The sequence below is a fragment of the Callorhinus ursinus genome, unplaced genomic scaffold (genome assembly GCF_003265705.2).
Source record: "Callorhinus ursinus isolate GAN/ISIS: 27379988/994484 unplaced genomic scaffold, GSC_fseal_2.0 scaffold16, whole genome shotgun sequence".
Classification (NCBI taxonomy): domain Eukaryota; kingdom Metazoa; phylum Chordata; class Mammalia; order Carnivora; family Otariidae; genus Callorhinus; species Callorhinus ursinus.
This window is the reverse complement of record NW_027397078.1, coordinates 36,638,528-36,659,520: the sequence shown is the minus strand read 5'-3', so window position 1 is coordinate 36,659,520 and position 20,993 is coordinate 36,638,528. Positions and strand designations below refer to the sequence as shown.

At 42.7% G+C, this 20,993-nt stretch overlaps 1 protein-coding gene across 7 annotated transcripts in view; it reads right to left on the bottom strand.

The window, feature by feature from the left end:
* MID1 (midline 1) overlaps positions 1–20,993 on the bottom strand; it is a 591,209-nt gene that overhangs the window by 187,410 nt on the left and 382,806 nt on the right. Inside the window, exon 1 of one of the 7 annotated variants that reach the window (XM_073902113.1) lies at positions 20,697–20,723. The exons of 5 other annotated variants lie outside the window; for them this stretch is intronic. The gene's annotated coding sequence lies outside the window, so the exon portion shown is untranslated. Of the gene's footprint in view, positions 1–19,676; positions 19,797–20,696; positions 20,724–20,993 lie in introns of those variants that run through there. One more of the 7 variants, XM_073902111.1, reaches the window with a different exon arrangement.

The following is a 20,993-nucleotide window of genomic DNA, read 5'->3' as shown; positions in this document are numbered from 1 at the left end:
TTTCTCCCTTCCTTTCTTCCTCCCTCCCTCTCTCTCTTTCTTACTTATTTAGAAAGCATTGTGTTTCTAATGAAAAATCCAAAACTTGAAATATGTAACAGGAAATTGTCAGAAAATTCCCCCAAATTTGAAAACATAACAAAATTTAATTACTTGGTTGATGGAGGTAAAAAAAAAAAAAAAAAAAAAAAAAGACGATAAGCTTTATGACCTTTTGCCAAAACATTTTGTCATTGTTGAAAAAGAAAATATTTCCCAGCCATACTTTTTAAGGTTTTGCTTCATAGGCATGCAAAAGAAAATTTCCAAAAAATTTATGTTGTGTAACTTGTTCCTGCCAAGCATTCCACTTGAATAACAGAAAATTCTAGCAATCTTTTAATAGAATGGTTCTTTAACTTCAATTAACTCCTTACTGAAGTGTTAAAAGGGTCTACGCATTATTTCTATGGTCAGACAATGAATATTTATGGAGAGCATGTTTTATACACAAGGTTGGAGAAGAGAAAAAGTATCCTCAGCCGAGAAGTCAGAGGCTCAACAAACTGAGCCACCCAGGTGCCCCAGAACCTTGATTTTGAGAGTCCAGTTGGCTTGGATCAAAACCTTGTTCCATGTTATGGAGCAATCTGAGCCTGAATTTTGTCCTCCACAAAATAATAATAATAATAACACATCTATCACAAGTTGTTGGGAAGATTGAAATAATATTTTCCAAACCATTTTTTTACATATGGCCGATGTATAAGTAACCAATTTAGACCCTGGACTACCTTTCTTTTTTAATTAATTTATTTATTTTGAGAGAGAGCGCGCGTGTGCAAGCACTGGCGGGGGGCGGGGGGGCAGGGGCAGTGGGAGGGGCAGGGGGAGAGAGAATCTTAAGCAGGGTCTGTGCTGAGCGCAGAGCCAACACTGGGCTCCATCTCATGACCCTGAGGATCGAGACCCGAGCTGAAAGCAAGAGTGAGACACTTAACCGACTGTACCACCCAGGTGCCCCGACCCTGGACTATCTTAAGGTAAGGGCCATGAAATAGCATGCTTTGCATGGTATCCATCTGTGGAAATCCATGTGTAGAAAGAATTCTTCACTTCTCTGTGCAGACTTTCTCTTGCAAATGGGAGAGCTATCCACCTATTAGATGTTGACAGCCAGCTCCCTCCCTGGGTATTTGCCCCATCGGGCCCAGATTCCCACACTCTTATTCTTCTGCTTTATCCTCTGTCCAAGATAGAGCTGGGCCTGGGAAGTTAGGCGAATCTCTAGGAGCTCTCATATCCAAATGACAGAGTATATACAGTAGAAGTAGATGGTAATATTTTTTAAGGCAAGTCATGAAGAAATGATGTCTCTTCCTCCTGGAAGAATATTGACAAGGTTACCACAGGGACTTGTGGAGTGTGTGTGCTGCCTCTGGGGTTGGTAAACAGTGAAGCTGGTTCCCCAGAGTATAAACCAGAGAGGCCAATGTTCTACTCATATTCCCTTAAGCCTTTCCATTTCTCTGCCCGGTAGCCTGATGTACAATTACCAGCCTCTATGTCTTTTTGCCAGGGAAACTTCTCTGGCGTTGGAGCCACGTTTTGCTTGCTCTGGCAGGCAAGGGGTGCGGGAGAATTAAAGTGTCCCACTTCTGACCTGGGGCAGTCCTCATCCGGAGACTGACAAGAGTCGCTATGTAAATTCCCCAACTCCCTCTTCACTTGACATCACAGGGATACCTCTGAGGAGTATGTTTTACACTGGCTCCTAGGGTTCCCCCAGTAGGATTAAGCTCCAGTTGTGCATAGTGAGAACTTACTCAAAAGCACATTCTTTATTGGTTTCCTTGCCTCCCCTGTCTTTCCCCTCCAAATAAATGACTTGCACTTGATATTTTGTTTCAAGATCTACAGGCCGCGTGGGTGGCTCAGTCACTGGGCGTCTGCCTTCGGCTCGGGTCATGATCCCAGGGCCCTGGGATCCAGCCCCGCATCGGGCTCCCTGCTCGGCAGGGAAGCCTGCTTCTCCCTCTCCCGCTCCCCCTGCTTGTGTTCCCTCTCTCGCTGTGTCTCTCTCTGTCAGATAAATAAATAAAATCATTAAAAAAATATCTATATCCAGGAGAACCCAAACAACGACAACAACCCACCTATCAGATGCCTTGAAGGAAAGGAACTGGATCTATGAAGGTGATGGCAACAATTCAGGGGGAAAAGAGCATGACAATGTGATAAGGAAGAGAACCAGCCACTTGGAGGGTAAAGAGGATGATAGTTGCCAGAGGGCCCCATCTGCCCTCGATCCAAGAGCCTGGGTGATTTTCCTGATAGCAGAGTAACTGAACCAAGGATGAATATAAGGGGAATTCGGGGTTATAACTCGATTCATCTATAACACGGGCAACAGTCACTTTGCCCAATGTCCATAGAACAGTGAACTTGGGGAATTTAATTTCTTTTCATGTCAAGCTATTTAAGCATTACTTTACAGACTTTTATGGGAGAGTGATACTCTGATATGGTTCTTTGTCTAATAGCAAAGTACAACTTAAAAAGATAACCAGTGTGTTCCAATAACCATGTTCAAATATTTATGAAACATTGACTTTAATCGTAGACTAAAGCACAGAGTTGAAATTGGTTAGTTCTATTGCCAAATGCCTTCAGACTTCATTGACTTTTGGAATTAGTACAAAAGCAGAGATTACATCCAAAACTTGTACAAGGATTCTGTGTGGTCCAGAAAATTATGAGTCTTTACTTGTACGTATGAATTAAATATTGAACACGTCTACTCGTCAGCTTTTGGGGACAGTGAGCAATCAAGGTGTCTGAACTGACTGGGGAGAGGCCTCCGCATAAATCTATGACCTATTCTTCTAACGAAGAGTGGAAAAGTTCTTAATAGTTCTGAATAGTTCTAAGGAAAGAAAGTGATTTTGGCATCTGGGAGGCAACGCTGCCCATCTGAAGAGGGCTCCCTTTGCTTGCAGCCAGAACTGCGGGCCTTGCTTTGTCAAAGATTCTGAGATTCTTCAAGCATGAAAGGGAGGATAGGGAATCAAGTCCCTCTACTTATTAGGAAACATATTAGAACTGCTTCAGAATTAGCCTTGGCTCGGCTTAATGAAATTTCCCCGAATTTGTTCAGCACCGGCCCACCAAATCCACGACATTCAAATGGCAGCTCTTAGGCTGTAAAAAGCCTCGAAATGTAGAGAACTTACAAAATGAAGATTACGATTTCTCTTTCCCTGGCTTCACAGAAAGAATCAGACCTGCTCAGCCTCTTGAAGAGGCTAAATATTAGAGGCACCCCTACCCTCCCAATGGCATTAATGGGTAAAATGCTCGTGATACAGAGCCAGGAGTTTCTGTGCTGAAACTCACCGGTCGGTTTATGCTCGAGAAATCATTTTAGAGGATGGCAGAGTCACCAAGAGACATCAGTTAGAGCCACTCCTCTCTGGAGTCACTGAAGTTTCTCCAGTGGGATTTTACGTGGAAGGCCTTGTCCCTTGAGACTTCTCCCCAGTTCTGGTTAAATGAATTTGCCTTCACCGGCCTGAGATAAGAGGCTTATAACTGCTTCTCCACCCCGCCCCGTCCCTTACCACTCTGCACCCACGCACAATCTTCGTGTTTCCAAAATGCCTTAAAATACCACTGTAACATCCAACTTTCTTTCTGCCGTGTACATGTGCATAAAATCTGACACTCGAAGCTCACCTTTTATTACCCACTGTTCATTCATCTCCCTTTAGCCGTGAACAAGAGTGTGGCCAAACCTCCAGCATGCAGAGCACAAATCAATGTAGCGATGTAGCAAACAAAGCATCTCCCGATTCAAATTATACCGATGTCAAATGCTGACGTGTGTAAATAATTAATTGTGTTTTCACTGGTGAGTCCAGTTTGATCTTTCATTGCTTGGCGATCCCTGGGGTCTGTGGCTCCCCGAGAAGCAGGGACATTTAGGATTTTTTTATTACCAGCTCATAACTAATTTATAGATTACTATGGAGTCAGGTGCATGGATCCAAAGTCTCATCTATCACTCTAAGTAGCTCCAGTGTTAAGGGATGGCTACTTCCCAGAAACCAACGAAGGGGAACACAGCTGAGGACAAGGGACAAAGCACATATGTCACAGAAGGCATATCTCTCAGAAGAAGCACAAATGTCTCCAGGTAAAGAATTTCCTACTCACTGAGCCAACCAATGATAAAGTTCTCTAATTATGTCCTAAAGGTAAAACCCACTGCATCTTGCACAGCAAAAATATATCCAACTGTTATCACTAATCATTAAAATTCTTTACCTAGCTTTCCTCTCTGATTTGCCTTCCTCAGTGAAAATTTTACCAGAACAACGGCGTTAGATTCAAACTTGTAGAAAGTACAATTGCTAAGGAAAAAAGAAGAAGAAGAAGAAGGAGGAGGAGGAGGAGGAGGAGGAGGAGGAGGAGGAGGAAGGGGGGCTTTCTTAGGAAAATCTTATCATGCCAGGAAATGACCTTGAAAGAAGAGGAAAACACTGGAGCTTAATTACAGCTTTGATCGCATATGTGCTGTGTCTCTTGGACAACAGCATCGAGAGTGGAGTTCATTTCCTTATGATTTTTTGAAGTGGGTTGTATTATATGCACATGTTGATATGTGATCGAAGTGAAAAGTGCAAACACTCACAGGGCCATTTATGACATACCTTCAAGGAAATCAACAATGACTTAGAGATGTACATTACATTCCTGAGTTTTACATGGTTTCATGGATGGTGTTAATAGTTTGCTGTGAATGTACTCAAGAATTCCATTTCCATTACAGCCAAGTATGTATTCCCACCCTCTGACCCCTCAGTCATGTCCACAACTTCTACACAAAGCTCATTCTCACAGAGCGAAGGAAAGATGGGCTGCGTAAATAAAACCCAAACCCCGTGGAATCTGAAACAAGTACCAGTGGGATAAAGAAATCTCTGAACATATTCATACGGAGTGTTTCTTTATGGTACTTTTCTCTGTCTCGGAGACAGCACCGAAGCTGGGCCACATTCTGAAACCGTTGCTATGGCAAAGCGTCTTGTTTTATTGACCATGGAGCACATTGTTGTGTTTAAGTCATGTAAATGATCGGGATACAAAGGAAAGGCCCCACGGCAGCCCCCCCCCACTCAATCACGACAGCACTGGGGTCTTTCCCCCTTGACACATGCCATTTACACAGCATGGGAAGGCATTTCTCTCAGAAAGCCTCCCTCCCTGGGTGCTACAGACTGGTCCTTGGAGACATCTGTGAGATCTCCACATCTTTCAGAATTGATTCTGCAGGGGAAAAAGAATACACAATGATGAAGCCCTTGCTTTGGTTGTAAGGCCGGGATATTTCTATAGACATTTTGCATTTTTCTACCTAGGAACACGTTTTTGCCTGACCAGGCTGCTGGTCTTGTCTAATATTTCAACTTTCCATCAGATGCTGTCATTTAGAAGGCATGGTAGGAGAGTTCGTCTTTTGTTTCCCACTTATATCTCAAATATGTGGTTTTAATTAAGTATTTTACTACAGTATCAATTCGCACTGATTACATGTCATTACAGAAACAAAATATGCAGAATACATTTTAATAATGCCTGCCACCTCTGAGGAAACAATGAGGATTTAATTTAATGATCTAAGTGTTGTTGAAAAGCAATGCGGAGTCAAAAAATAGTAATATATTCAGAATTGGAGCTTATTAGTATTTTCAGAAACAAATGTAAGCTAAAATGCGCTATTATCTGGGTTTCAACACTTGTAATTAAAAAAAAAAACCCCAACACTTAAGGCAACATTTGTTTACATGCGGAATCAAATGACACCCTTTAATAATAAAAGCTTGATCCAATGGAAACAGTTTCAATTGTGACACTTGAAATTTGAAAAGCTGTGATAATTTGTAGCCCAATTTCTGTGAGAAATTTCACCACTATGAAAATCGATTTTTAATAGTGCTGCATAAATCCCAATTTCCAGGTTTTGACACTGTCTGCACTGAGGAAGGAAAGATGTTATCACTGGGGGAAGCTGCATGAAGGGAACACAGGGACCCTATACTCTCTTTGCAGCCTGTTGTGTTTTTCTTTTTCTTTTTCTTTTTTTTTAAAGATTTTATTTATTTATTTGACAGAGAGAGGCACAGCGAGAGAGGGAACACAAGCAGGGGGAGTGGGAGAGGGAGAAGCAGGCTTCCCATGGAGCAGGGAGGCCCGATGCGGGGCTCGATCCCAGGACCCCGGGACCATGACCTGAGCCGAAGGTAGACGCTCAATGACTGAGCTACCCAGGTGCCCCCAGCCTGTTGTGTTTCTTAAACTATTTCAACAACGAAAAATGAGAGCAAAAAAAAAAAAAAAATCTATCTCTGATGCAGAATGAAAATGTATTTCTCCAACCGGGTACTTGTCGAGGAATGTGTTGTCTCAGGGAAGCCTCGATAGTTACAATGACAGAGCCATATGCCATAGTCTTCCCAGCACTTGTGCCGGAGCCTGGAGTCAAAGGGGTTTTGGACAATGAGTTAACTTTCTCCACGAAAATTCTACTTACCCCACATTTTCAATTCATTCAGAAAAGCATTCTGTAAATGATTATAAAGGAGAGATCTATTTCCTTTTACTGCTTCAGATGCTCATCCAGTAGATATTAAAACAGTATTTACGGGGGTGCCTGGCTGGCTCAATGGGAAGAGTATGTGACTCTTGATCTTGGGGTCGCAAGTTCGAGCCCCACGTTGGGTGTAGAGATTACTTAAAACTAAATAAATAGATACACTTCAAAAACAGTATTTACAGTTCCCACAGACCTGGGTGCATCATTGGATCTTACTTCAACTGTCTCGTTCTCTTTTTAAAAACCTCATTAAAATCGTAATTTTGCATTGCTCCCCTTCATGCGTGAAGTTCGGAGATTAACACAAGGACTATAAACATAGCACAAACCAAGATTATATCTAGTGTACATGTCTAAATGTAATCTAAATGTCTGTTCATATTTCATACAGGGTGGGGTGGGGGGAAGTGGGTAATTATTCAATGTCACGATCAAGAAGACCATAGGAATCACCTAAATCTTAACATTAAACATACATAATATTTGATATTTATAATAAATACTGCTGGCTATGTAATAATGTCTTTGCATCTCCACGGCTCTCTTTAAAGGATGATGATAGCACACATCTAATTTGATCCCGATATAATTCCGGGAGGTTGCTAGAGGTTATTGCCATTATTCTCACTGAGAAAATGGATGGCTAACTTCCAAAGAGGTCCCGCCTTTGGCTTATGTTCGTAAGGCATGCTCAGGGTGAGGGTGAGGATTAAAAACCAGATTTCACATCCTTGCTCACGGTACTTCATTCTGAGTCGCCTTCTCTACAGCCACAATTGTACTTAAGTTGGCTTGGCTGAAATCTCCAATAGTGCCATTTGGAGAAAATGTTTAATTAAAATGATACCAGGAGTTAGCTATCTCTTTTTAAACCCTAACAAATAAAAGCATTTGGTGAATGACCTAGAACACTGGCTTCTGCATATAAATCCATTTTCTTTTCTTCAGTAATAGCTTCATTGACATATAATTTTCCTATCGGATGATTCACTCGTTTCATATGTACAAGCCAGCGTTTTATTTGTATATTCAGAGTTATCACCACAATCTAGTTTTAGAAGAGGCTCATCTCCCATTAAAAGAAAACCTTGTATCCATTAACAGTCACTCCCTATTCCTCCTACCCTCTCCTCCCAGCCCCCGACAACCACTCATCTATCTTCTGTCTCTATGGATTTACCTATTCTGGACATTTCATACGAGATGTGATCCTGTGTGACTGGCTTCTTTTACTTGGTGTGATATGGCATCTATCAGTATCTCATTTTTTTTTTTAAAGATTTTATTTATTTGACAGAGAGAGACACAGCGAGAGAGGGAACAGAAGCAGGGGGACTGGGAGAGGCAGAAGCAGGCTTCCCGCCGAGCAGGGAGCCCGATGCGGGGCTCGATCCCGGGACCCCGGGACCATGACCTGAGCCGACTTAATGACTGAGCCACCCAGGCGCCCCATATCAGTAGCTCATTCCTTTGTATTGCTGAATAAGATTCCATTGTACGGATATACTACATTTCATTTACCCATTCATCAGTTGATGGACATTTGGGTTGTTTCCACTTTTTGGCTACTATGCATAATGCTGTTACAAGCATTCATGTACAAGTTTTTATATGGACATATATTTTCCTTTCTCTTGGGTATATACCTAGAAGTGGAATTGCTGGGTCATAGAGTAACTTTATGTTTAACTTTTTGAAGAGCTGCCAGACTGTTTTCGAAGCGGCTGCACCTTTTCACATCCCACCAAAAATTCCTTTTCTTAATCCAAACTGACGAAGTCACTCTGATGACTCCCGTCATCTGCTGTAATTAGTAAACTCCACAGTCCCTTCTCTTAACACACTTCTGGGTCTGGCCAGTGGTAAGGTAGGAGTGTATATGATTTCAGAAAAGTGGTCAGGAATTAAAATGGAAAACAAGGGGGGGTGGTAGAACATGGGACTCTTGATCTCAGGGTCGTGAGTTCAAGCCCCGCGTTGGGTGTGGAGCCTACTTAAAAAGGGGGGGAGGGGTGCGCCTGGGTGGCTCAGTCGATTGAGCGTCGGACTCTTGGTTTTGGCTCAGGTCGTGATCTCAGGGTTGTGAGATAGAGCCCCGACTCAGGCTCTGCACTTAGCGCAGAGTCTGCCTGGGATTCTCTCTCTTCCTCTCCCTCTGCCCCTCCCCCTACTCATGCACACTCTCTCTAAAATAAATAAATAAAATCTTTTAAAAAAGGAAAATAAGGAAATAATTAAGGATGTATTTATCAATTCTACACCTAGAGTGTGAACTACCTTTTGGCGAGGAAATTTAAAGTTTCAGGTTGCGACAAATGCACATACACACAAAATTCAATCGGCCAAAAATAAAAAAACAAACCAAATCAACCAACCAATCAAACAGAAACCCCCAAAGTAGGCATTTTCTCTACCATCAGTAACCCCTGAAGAAGCAGGGGATATGTGAACTGGTTTTTACAGCTTTATAGTTTTCAACAGTAAGAGTCTTGACTATAAAGACATCCATGCAAAAGCCCTCACACCTGCTTCTTGCCCACAGACATACAGCTATTTAAAAAAATCTCCAAAGATGTATGAATAAACCTTTTATAATCTCAAGGATTCTTAAATTTCTAGACAGGGATTAACACCCTGGCTTTCAAGGCAAGCTGGGACACCTTCTGGAATTTGAAACATGGGCTTGGCCGCTGACAAATCGAGTAATAGTCAACGTGAGTTAGACTGGTTCTTTTATGCACAAAACTAGCAACACTCTGACTAGCTCTTTCTGTGTGGCCAGAAAGGTACATGTTTCCGGGGCTGGCACCGCTAGGCAGCTGGGCCTGAGGTGGGCACTTCTTCTTCGCCTTGACTCTTATAGTATCCATCACTTGGTGCTTTTGACTAGTTCTGATCTGTGACCTATGTGGCCTGATTTCAGCTAAGCCAGTACAAAGCTAGAAGGGAGAACTGTGCCAGATGTTTCTCTCTTTCCATCATCTCCCCCGTGTCACTCCCAACCGCAATAACCGGACAAAGTTTTGGCTGGGGAACAACTTCGAGTAGGGAGGTGTTGAGTGAACACGGAAGAGATGAAAAGGAAGAAGGAATGAGTAAAGAGAAAACAAGAGAGTGAAACAGGGAAAGAGTCTGTCACAAGACAAAGGTCAAAAGTGGGGAAGGGTGGCAGAGAAGAGAGATGCATCCTCGGGCTGAAGGTGTTAGCAAATGATGCTCTCCTGGGTTCACCCCAGTACCCACCGAGGGCCTCATGTCCTTGGTTTGTGCAGTAATTCACTGGTAATGCCCCACATTGAGTTTGCAGACGACTTCAAACCTCGGCAGGAGTTACCAGTGGCTTATAGATTCGCCAACTGACACTGAAGCACAAAGTAACCTTGACAAACTGCAATAGAATATTCCCAAGCAAATAGAAGCAATCCCTGTCCGGTTACAGAATAGCACACAAATAGAAAATCAAATTCTTTTTTCAAATAGGAAGGGAATAAAGAAAGCCAGTCAGCTAACTAAGAGCAAGCACTGATTCTCAAAGTGAGTTGAATACGGAGGCACACAAAAGGGTTAGATGCAGCTCCTGAGGATATCGGGCCATTCAGGCTATTTCAAAGGTTCTCTGCCCAGTCCCGAGCTCCGAGATTAAAGACGGATGTGGGGAGCTTGGAAAGAGTTCACAGAAAAGCCACAAGGAAGATCAAAGGGTTGAAGAAAGGGACCTGAGAGGAGAGTCAGGGAGCTGGAAAAATTCAACCTGAAGAAGAGAAGATTCGGGAGATCATTTCATCATGGTCCTCAGCGACACGAGGAGCTTTTCAGAGGTGAGTGGACTGCCTGTTCTCCCATTTCCACTATGGATGGACAGAGAGGCAAGGGGCTTAGATGCGCAACATGGGGGGTCTCAGTTAAGTATAAGGGGTTTCCTGACACAAGAGATGGTAAACAGTGAAATGGGCTTCTGACCGTGGGTGGGAATAAGGAATATCCTTCTCTAGTGTCTTAGAAAATTGGTAAGATTCTCCTATGTTTGGGATGGCTTACAGGCCTTGCTACCCGGAGTTGGGGGAAGGATGGGAAGGAAGAGTGGGTATATTCTAACATTCCACAACACACTCTGGTACTTTGGTTTTTACCTCCGACTCAAGCATTCATCACTTGCCTGGCCAGATCTCTCACAGGTCTAGTCACATTTCAAGCCACAAAATGTCTTGCCTGGCAGACCACTTTGAGACATAGCCATTTCATCAGTGAAAAAGGACACTGGGAAATATCTTTTGAAGGGTGGGGATTTCTTGAAGAGAAAAAGTCAGCTAAACCAGACTCACAGGGGTGGGGGTGGGGTAAGGCACCTCCAGTGCATGCTGGGATTAGGGCTAATTAAGATGTTGACTGAATCTATGCTAATCATGTCCCACCAGACTCTGCTGGATTAGTATGTAAATTGGTAAACTCTGTTCTGAAATTGCCCTACCAGCTGAGGTCTAATTACTGACTAGACATAACAAATAATAATGGGATTTGTATTTTAGGATGTTTAATTATGGAAATACAGGTCTGGAAAAAATACCAGTTGTATCGCACAGAAAGCAAATTCATAATGTTTTACCAAAGGTTTATGAAATTTTACACCTTTGAGAGGAGACCCATGAACTGGGCTGGGTGGGGGGTGTCCCTTCAGAGATCTAGCATTGGGGAAGAGAGACCAGAATCACAAGGATTAATTCGCTGCTTGAGTAATTTCCCCAAAGCTTCTCAAAGACTAATTGTTTCATTGCTGATACACAGCATCTTGTGAGCTTTTAGTTCTATCACCAAAAGCACTGGAACTCATCCACGAAGAATAACCCAGATGCTATGGATTTAGCGCAGCTACCCCGTCTCGTAGTATGCATTCAAATGGAATTCAAAGCAACAGGCCAACAATCTTTGTAGGAAATTATGCCCCTAAAATGGTTTTTCTTCACCAAAATTATTCTGACATTGAAATCATTAAATTTATATATCAGAAAATGGTTAGTCCAATTCTGCAGCAAGAGAGCGTATTTCATGGTTTTAGAGAAAAGCAGCTTGAGCTCTAGAATTCACTGAATGGGTATCTTGGGACAGAAACTTCTTTGCAACCATTTATCGCATTGTTCTGTGACCCTTTCTAAAAAGTAACGAACATAGGAAGAGTTACAGAGTTCTGGACAGAGTTGTAATAGCTGCCTGTATTTGCCCACCACATTGGTATATCTCATATAAATTTAAAGGCATATGGGTGATCATTAAATCTTTATTAGGTTTTACATCATCAAATAAATTATTCATGTTATTCTAATATATACTGATATCTTTACAGCCCTTGTGCCCACATTTAGCTAAAGAAATCTCATTTGCATATCATTTTTATTTTAATTTAGGACAGTTTTGTTATGAAAATATAAGGCTTAAGTGCCTATTATGTCCCAATTACGTGCCAATTTCCCACACTTTTCCGGAGCCTATACGGTGCATTACAAATGAGAGAAATTCCACATAATTAACAAAGATGGAGGATTTCCTTGGATGTATGAGAAGTTTTTGAATGTTTGCTCTTGCTGTTATGTGGCAAGAGGATAGGTGTTATCAAATACAATTCAGTAAGTAAACTTGTGTTTGCAGTAGCTTCAAGCTTCTCTGTATTTTGAAGTTACACGTGTATATGAAAATTTGTTGATCACCTTACTTTAAATTAGAGAAAATGAGGCGTGAACTTCTCCTTGCCATGCAGAACCATAAGGAAGAGTAGTTTGCCATTACCGCGACCCGAGGGTATCTAAACTTTGCAATGGAAATTCACTGAATTAGATAATTTTTAATTGAGAGCTCAGGCTATGTGTCTTTGCAGATCTTATTGGCATATTGATAACTGTCTTCAGCTTAGGTCATGATCTCGGAGTCCTGGGATCGAGCCCCACGTCAGGGTACTTGCTCAGCTGGGAGTCTGCTTCTCCCTCTGCCTTCCTCCTTTCTGCCACCGCCTCCGCCCCCGGCTCACTTTTGCACGCTCACGCTCTCTCTCAAATAAAATCTTAAAAAAAATTCTTTTATATATATATAAATATATACATATTTATATATATATATATATATATACGACATGCTAGATGATGTCTGATTCCCTGACAGTGGAGGAGAAAATCTGAACAAATGTTCCCTTTCCATGTGATACTGAGCTCTCACCTTTAAGCCTTCCTATTAAGCTCGCATGATGACATCCTCCTGTAGGCAATATATCATGGAAAACATTATTTTAAATGCTATTTCCCAATGCCCAAAGGCACCTGTCAGCAATTATATATTATTTACTATTAAAACTAATCATGACCTACTCTAAGCATTGAACCCAGGGTCAGAAACTCTGGGATGATAATTCTAGCTCTGTCCCTTTCTTGTCATGAGTTTTGGGAGAAGTCGATGTGGGGTTAGAATGTGGGGAAGGTTCACTGAAAGTGTTTTGCCAACACATATGCAAAAGCAGAGCGTAAGCCTGAACAGATGTCATCTTGAATGTAAATCTCCCAGCTATTGGCTAGCAAGCTATTGGGGAAATCTCACATTTTCTGGAATTCTCACTTTGAGGCAAATTATACAATTGCACAGAGTTATCTTTCAACAAATGGGTTTTGAAATTCCCCCTCATTAAAGCAAGCTGCAGATTATCTTGATAAATAGGAATATTGGTTCCAAAATGTGCCTACCTTCGGTCATGGGGATATAAGCAAACTCTCCTAATTTGCTGCTCAAGTGGAAAAATATCATCTCCAGTGGCTCCGAGCATCCATCCTAGCTAAGTGGGTTGAGTGGCATGCGAGCAAGTCTTCCAGGCTAAAGGGCCGAAGCCTCCAGGAGTTCAAGTCTGGCTGGGCCATTCTCTGAGACTCTCCTCTTGTAAAGAGGAGTCTTCCTAACAAGAACTGGAAGGGACCCATGAAATCAAATGTATGCCCAACACACAGTAGATACCGAGTAATTGTTTGTTAAAATAAATGTCTGGTAGAAAAGGTTAAGAGGATCTGAATTGTTCTGTTACATAGATTAAGAAGCAAATTTAAGGGGCAAGTTTTCAGATCTTCTGAGTTATCTAGCTATAAAAGAACAAAAAAAGCACATTCCTATCAATAATATCTTTTGGTATTTGTCACCTAATGATTACTATATATATATCTATAGATACAAAGTATAGAGAGCCCACATGCACATGTTCTATAATTTCACATTATAACTTCTACAAAGGCTATAGAACAGTTTAAAGAAGATAAAAAGAACGTAAAAAAGAAGTGTACATATATCTTTCTCGGTAAGGATGATTTTTCTTTCTAATTAATTTATTTGAGAGAGAGAGAGAGAGAGAGAGAGAGAGAGAGAGAACACAGGCAGGGCGGGGGGCAACAGGCAGAGGGAGAAGCAGATTCCCCGAGGAGCAGGAAGCCGGACGTGGGGTTCAACCCCAGGACCCCAGGACCATGACCTGAGCCGAAGGTAGACTCTTAACCGAATGAGCCACCCAGGCGCCCCTGATTTTTCTTTTAAAGACCACCTACAGCTGAGCGATAGTGCAATCCTCAGGCACGCACACAGACCAGCTCCACCCAGCAGCCCAGGCAACAATAATGATCCCAAAGAGCAACCAGATCAAAATACCAGAACCTTAAAAAGTGTAAACATCATTTTAGGATTCCTGAGGCACTTTACAATTTTATTTCAAGGTGGTTCTGCCTGGTACACTGAACCTACATCCTTGAAACACACACGTAGCAGAGTGAGGAGAGGCGGGGCCTGAAATTTCACTCCATCAATCATTACGTTGTAACCTCAGGCAGGTTCCTTAACTTAACCTCTCTCCTGCTTCGATTCCTCCATCTGTAAGACAGGGAGTTTTCTAGCATTGGCATAGGATTAAATGGGAGAGTGTATGGAAAGTACACAGCACACTGAGTCCTTTGATGAAGGCTTGTAATGCCCCTGCATCTGGTCATCTGGGCCTTCTCACTGCCTTGCTCTTTCCCACTCCTTTTAGAAAAGGACTGTATCCTCACGTCGGATTTATCCAGAGGGCCTTGGAACCATTTCACTTCTGACCGTCTCTTTTTTATGGCTGCAATATGGGTTTCTGCGTGTGGATATAAATTCTTAGAGAGCAGGGGAATATGATATTTTTTTCATTTCACCCTTATGCCTAGTCCAGTGCTCCAAACAAATGTTTTATTTTATCATGAATGACATGCTGCTGATGGCCAGAATCTTTAGGAATTTGCCTCAGAAAACTTCACAGCGCATCTTGAAATGTAGATAGCTCCCATACTAAATATCCCATACAATTATAATTAGTTGTTAAGCGAGGCAGTGGAGTATAAGAATTAAAACCATGGACCCTGGAGCCAGCCTACTAGGCTTCAAACCCTTTCGTTCCCCTCGCAAACTGCTCAAATAACCTCTCTTTGCCTCATTTCTTCATCTGAACAATGGGATGATAATGCTACCAGTATCTACCTGAGAGGGTTGGCGTGAAGAGGAAATATAATGTGCTTGGAAGAAGATAAAGCAGTCCATAAATAAGACTCATTTGTTGTTACTATCAGTCTGCACAGATGGGTTTTGAACTACAGGAGCAAAGACGTGTTTCTGGCCACCACTGAATCCGCAGCTCCTAGCGCAGTGGGCACACTTCCCAGAGTCACCTACCCTCTCTCCCTCCCTGGCCTGTCATCCATCCAAGTCATCCACACCACGGCCTCTTTCCTGTCAATGCACCCTTTCTAATACCTCTCAAACGCCGACGTTGTCCCCTCCTCTCAGACCCCACCACAAGGCATGTTCTCAACTCCTCTCTCCTACATCCCAGTGGGTGTCCTAATTGGGCCTCCGTTTCTATAGGGTTCTTCCTGTAAGCCTTCTACCATGAAAACCTGGTTATTTCTCCTCGCCACTTGAAATCCTTCTGTGGCTCCCCATTACCTATAAGAGCATGGAGTAAGTAAATACCACGGAGTTCTAGAGAAATATTTTAAAAGGTGTGGGAGTCAGAATAATGGCCTCCCAAAGGTGTCCATGTTCCAATTCTCCAAACTTGTGAAGATGTGACGATACGTGGCAAATGGGACTTTGTAGATGTGATTAAGGATGTCGGGATGGGAAGATTTCCTTGGATTATTCTGGTGGGTCCGATGTAATCCCAAGGGTCCTCCTAAGCGAAAGGAGGAGGCATGGGTTGATGGAAGCAGACCTTCGAGTGATGTGGAGGCCATGAGCCAAGGAATGCTGGTGGCCTCTAGAAGCTGGAAAATCGAGGAACGGACTTTCCCCTGGAGCCTCCGGAAGGAATGCAGCTCTGCTGATCCCCTTGGTTTTAAACCCATTTCAGGCTTCAGACCTCCAGGGCCGTAAGAAAACAGATTTCTGTTGTTTTAAGGCACTAAATGTGTGGTAATTTGTTACAGCAGTGATAGAAAACCAATATACAGGCAACTGGATAGCTAGTGCCCACTAAAGAAATGGGTTGGTCAATTGATGGCCGTGACTAAGGCATCGATACATTTAGAAGTCTCTTTTATTAATGACATGCCACCACTTCCTTTCTCTCAACGAATAGCTTTGGAAGGAGGGCAGGAGATGCCCTCCTCAGGCTTCTACAACCCCAGCCTTTCCTCTGCTCCCCCTGTTGGAGGCAAGAAGTGAGGCCAGTGGGGATGGAAACCCACATCTGTACACAGAGGAGGAGACACAAAGGCGTCGCAGCTTGCCCGCGGACTGGTGCCCGGGCTGGGAGGATAATCAGGCCAGGTGTGGCCCCAAACCAGACCAAGTTCACTTCTCAGTTCCCCTAACCAAACAAAATCAACTATGCGGCATTCTATATTCCAACCTAATATGTTGTTTCGACCTTGATGTTTCAAAAGCACTTTTTACACATAAACGCGTTCAGCACCTGCCCAATCCCTACTTACATATATCGGCTGTCAGCTCATAAAGGAACTCAGGGAACAGGTTGCAACTGTCAAGGGAGATGCTTTGGAAGCATTAAGATAAGCTGTAGGGAATTATCAATTGATACAGGATCTGGGAAGAAAGACAGGCGTGCTAAGAGAGCAATACAGGCGTGGCTAAAAATGTGCTTTTGTGGCGCAGGGGACAGATGTGCGTACCCGAGCAGTTGCAGGACTTGATTTCATTCTCTAATGTCCTGGGCTTCAGTGTCCTCATCTTTAAAATGGGCATAATGCTACCTATCTTGCAGCACGGTTGAGAAGATTAAATAATAACATTGCTTGTGCCAAAGGCTAAGGCGGTGTCTGCTACATGGTGGATTCAAGAAACAGTCCTTTCTTTCCCATGATGCCCTTTTCCCATTGATCTCTTTATAAATCACGTACATTATTGTGACATATCATTTAACAAAACATGTTTAACCAAAACCATCTAACAGAAAAAAACTAATCAAAAGCAAACACGAGAAGGAACGGTAATTTATAAGCTGTAAAGATGAAGCTTGCTAAAACGTCTTGCTCCGTATTTTCCCCAACTTGTACAAAGGCCGAATTAATTCAGGAGAAATCTTACTTTTGAATTATTTAAATGCCCAGCGATGAGACTAACACCCAGCAGGTCCTGTGCAATGTGAGAGGATTATTGATGAACCCAACTCCCAGGTTTTAAGTAGCCAGTAATATATTTTAAAGTATCAATAATTCAGGAGAATGAGCATTTTCTGTCGTTGCTGAAACCACACTTGGCAACGGAACCGTGTGACCCTGCGGACAATTGTTAGAACAGCAAAAGCCTTTTTCCCTCCTGGCCTTGGCCACCTCTGCAAGGAGCCACACAGAAGTAGAGTTGTCACCTCTAAGAGCAAACGTGGGCCACCCTAGTGACACCCAGGCACTCCATAAATATAGGCCAGATGAGGGAAAATCTCATAAGGCAGTAGTGAAAAACAACCAGCAAAAGTATTTTAAAAGCTCAACCTGGAAAGAAAATCAATTCCAATAAATTCGATGCTCTCAGGCTCAAATGTTATGAAGGTAAATAGTCTTCGAAACTGGAATGAGCATGCAGTAGAGACTGGTAAATAACATTGATCAGAAACCTGAAAACCTCCCAGGTGTCCTTGGAGTTCACAGATAAATTGATTAACCGTTATTTCACACTCAGGACCCCCCAATTAACAGCCTGCCTTCTGTAAGCAGTTGCAAAAGACAGAGATAAAACTGTTTGGTTGAATTAGCATTTTCAGCTGAAGAAGAAGAAACTAGAAAGGGAATCGCCCTTCCCTGTTTTGTAAAGCATCCGTCAGGCAAATAATTAGCTCATTTTAAAGAAAGAGCCTGTATTTTTGCAGGTGCTCATAATAATATGCATGCAGAGAAGCTAAATAGTTACACACCTTTTTAAAAAGTTGATGGTTATGAATGAAATACAATTTTTTGAATATTCTAATAATCGGGTCATCCGAAGACCGCAGAATTAAGTAGAAAAAGCTCTCTGGGCTTAATTTCGATGGAAGTTAAAATTGCAGACCTGGGTAATTAGTTGGTGTGGAATCATTTTACTTGATCATTGTTTTCACGATGCACAGATTCAACTGGAATGATAGAAGTGTAGTATTCGGAATATGTAAAATTTAGAAACTAAACATCTACCATCAGAACTTTGCGCAGAGCATGATTTTTAGTTTTATTTTAATGAGGAACAACAATGCAGACAGCCAGCTACATTACGCAGCATCCAAACTTTCTCCGGGGGGAAAAACAACAGCACCACTTACCACTCACTCCTGGTTGGGGGCGGGGAGGGGCCGGCAGGCAGGACTTGCAGGAACTTGGTTCTCAGCTCTGAGGACAGGCTTCTGGACTTGGCCCTCATGGGGACAACACCTGTCTGTCGCTTATATCTTCTTCACACATACTCCAGCTCAGAAGGACTGTGGTAGTTAGTTTGCGGGATAATTTGCCTCAAAGTGAATTGATATATTTCTAAACTATTCAGGCTTAAGTTTCCCGTGGTATAATAAAAGGATATATATACACATATAAAATATGTATATAAATATATAGATATAAAACAAAAGTGTGTATATATACATATACATATCTTATGTATGTATATATACATATTTATATTTGTGTGGGATTTTATATATACATGTATAAAACAAACATTTTATATATGTATATATAATACAAAATATTTATATATGTATAAATATATATAAAATCCATATATTTTACACATACATATATATAAAATCCCACACAGATAGCAAAATCAACTCTAAAAATAACAAAATGGAACCTTAGGGGGTAACATATGCCAAATAAGGTTTGGTGAGCTGCGTCCTTGAAATTGCTGAAGGAGATATGGTACCTAAACTTTCTGATTCCGAGCAGCTTCCTCATTTCTTCTTTCCAATTAGAACACTGGTTGAGTAACAAATCGAGAACATATACTCTACGTGACTAACTCAAAATTCCATTTTCCTCATTTTAGTAGGACCCCTCTCCTCTTATGTCACCCTGTCTGGAACTTAACTTTGGGGACTACTTAGTTTACTAGCAGTGGCTTGGATCTGCACAGCACTAGTTACAAAAGAGGTGAAACATGCATTCTCATGGGAAACGGACAATTTGGAATTTTCCAGAGAGGCCTGATTTTCTCCCCCCTCCCCCATGCAGTCGTACCTCCAAATTAATCAGATTTAGAGATAAACCCTTTAAAAATATAATTATCCTATAAATAGGTGCATTCCCACACGGAGTACAGTTTCCGCGGGTGCATATGCTTGGTTGAAGTCAGTTGCTCAAAAGTGATGTTAATCAAGTTTGGGAAAAGTAAAATTATGCTATGGCTACCAGCCCTTTGTGCAGGGGAAACAGCGCCTTTCTCATACGCTAGGCAGAGACAATGCGGGATGTCCCCAGAATCGCCAACCACTTTCCCTTCCTTCCAACACGGGCACTTTAATAAACCAATAATAGTAGCATCTCAGAACAGTAGGAAAAAAAAAAAAAAAACCACAGAGCCTTACCAGTTTCTCCTAAGGTGGCCGAAGGAACACAGCCCCCCAGCTGCTCTAGGCCAGGGACCTGGGTTTCTTAGAGTCACTTCAGTGAGGGGACCAAGAAAGCTGAAGTCTGCCTTCCCTCTGGTTGGTTTCTCCCCGAGCAACCTCTCCTGGGATTTTTCTCACAAAGCACTCTCCTATTCTCTAATCCCCTCACAAGGAAAACCGGCACACACACCAAATGATTTCTGCAGAAGCGCCTCTCCTGGGGAGCAGGAGGCGAGGGGGGGGGGGCAGGAGGGTGTTTGCTGGCATTAATCCCTGCGAGGCGAATCCTCCGAGAGGCATCTGGCCCTCTGCGCTCCTCGGGCGACAGGACACACGGTACCAAACCCCAAACCCGGGAGTAGCACGGCTCCCTGGCAAGGCGTGGAGAGGAGCATTCTGAGCTCTCTGTACCCCCCCGCCCCCCAGACGCCAGGCGGTATCTCCCAGGGATGGGAAAGGTGGCTCAGCCACAAACTTCCTCTGAGTTCCCTAGCTCTCTTTACACTCCCTCCCAGAACAGAATGATTTCAAACAAGTTGTTCCGGAAATCCGCTCGAAACTGCCCAGGTTCACCCAGCACTTGCGCCGTGACAATTTAGAGCAGCTGTTTGTTTTTAATTTGCCCCCCAAACGGAAGATAAACTGAAACGTGACGAAAAGGCAGATTCTGAAATATGAAAGCGTGGATCTGCATGCTCTATCTAAGATCCCGAGGATGACAGCCTACAAAAATTCGTTTTTTCACGATCATGTCTTAAAAACAGTACGGAAAAGTCCATTGCTAAGTCGTAAGGCAGGACCCTTTTTCAGATTTACAGTTTACCTTCTCTTCCCAGAGCACAGGCTTTGCCCTTGTATTTCACGACAATAGTCACACCTTACAGATCCACATCTCCTTCCCACCGAAGACACATACCTTATATATATATTTCAGAGAGGCTATCATCAAGCGGGAACGCGCCCCTCTCCCCTCAAGATTTAAAAAAGAAGACTTACCTTTTCTTTCTATTACATCATTTAAACCCCGGGCACGAATAAATCCAAGAGGAGACAAGCAGATAGCACAGTTGTACATTCTGCAATGAGGGCTGTTTGCCTCGGAGTCATTATTTCTAAGGAGACGCGGCTGGGCTTGTGTCTCTGTTCGGCAGCATGCCATTTGGGCCTTTGAAACAAAACGAATCGGCTTCACACCACCAGCTCTACCACATTCTAACACTTCAGAATGCCCAAACTGGGGCAGGCCGCCTCTTTCCGTAGTGACCCTGCACAGAATCAGAGGTGACGGTTTGA